The sequence below is a fragment of the Haliotis rufescens genome, unplaced genomic scaffold (assembly GCF_023055435.1).
Source record: "Haliotis rufescens isolate VD_foot unplaced genomic scaffold, xgHalRufe1.0.p SCAF_6, whole genome shotgun sequence".
NCBI lineage: Eukaryota > Metazoa > Mollusca > Gastropoda > Lepetellida > Haliotidae > Haliotis > Haliotis rufescens.
This window is the reverse complement of record NW_025964334.1, coordinates 21466365-21467892: the sequence shown is the minus strand read 5'-3', so window position 1 is coordinate 21467892 and position 1528 is coordinate 21466365.

Sequence of the window (1528 nt, the reverse complement as noted above, 5' to 3'; positions counted from 1 at the left end):
GGCAAGCCTTGATACATTTGTGTTGTGCCATGCTGTACTTTGCCAAAGTAGAGTAGACACCATTGGTCCTGTCATACAGTCGTGTTTCATATCCAAGACTTTAAGAGTTTCGCTCAAGGCAGGATGGACTTATATTCAGATTACAATGTCAAATTCAAGAAATGCCTTTCAAACCAAACTTTCATCTTTACTGAGGAAAGAAACCAGAATTTTGCAAATTGTTTTATATCACATACAATGTACCTGTTATTTAATCTGGTGAAGTATGAATATTTGCACAAGTCTTTGAGTGCCATGTGGTCCCTAGTGTACATTTGACAAGACAGTCTGATGAATATTAGTATATATTTTAATAACAAATTTATGATTGATGTTATGTATAGTGTCACTTGTAATCAAAGTCCTTATTTCGAATCATTAGTAATTCCTCGTTCCATATGTCTTAAAATACATAAGGATGCAAAGGTAAAAAAATGTTTTTTGGATGAAGTTGGATGTTTAACAACCTTTGACTTCAGTTCAGTTGCAAAATATTGATGTAAAAGAAACGTATTAAAATACCATGATGTTGGTTCTTTTTTTTTAATGGTGAGCTTCAGTACCTCAGCTAATGTTATGAAACATGTGGCGGCCACTCTGTCAATGGACTTTGGGTAAGACCTGGTTCGTCTCTCAACGATCTGCAACACTTTTGTATTTTGTAGTCAGTTTGGTGGCTGCTGTGCTTTCTTTAAGTTGATATTATCAATATCGGTCTTCTGTGTAATCTTTAGTCCATGTCAGAATGTTCAACCCAGTGTATAGTATATTGTATGCATCTGTATATTCTCCCCAAGCTCTGTTAAAATGTTTGTGTGGTCTATATTTTTGTCATGGTTATTTTGTACTGTTAATGTTTCTATTTGACAAATATATTTAATCAAATAAATTATTTCACTATAATTCTTATTTTCCGTATTATTTTTGAATCTCAATTCGATGATCATGACAGTAATACATTGTTTTGAGGGTGGGTTTATAGCACAGTCCTCCATGGGATGGTTGTTCATGATATCAACCACTGGTTTGATTGGCCCTGCTGTATAACGGTTGATGAGATAATACTGCTGAAGTACCATCCACTCACTGATACTAGTAAAGATCCTGGTTGGAATTGGTCTTCAGCAACCCATGCTTGTCCTGAGGGGGGACCAATGGTATGGGGTGGCCAGGCTGGCTGACTTGGTTGATGCAGCTCATCGTATCCCAATTGCGTGGATTGATGATCATGATGCCAGTATCTGGATTGTTTGATCCAGATTACTGTCACATAGCTTGAATATTGCTGAGTGAATCAACCAACCAACCAACCAACCAACCAACCAATCAATCAATGAATCAATCTAGACTTGCCAAATCATTCTAGACTTGAGTTGACTCCTATTTAATTTTCGTCTCTAGGGTCTGCGAGAGAGACTAACACCCGGATTAACGGTGAATGTACTTTTCAGGATTCCATACATTAAAAAACCCAACTGAACACAGAGCA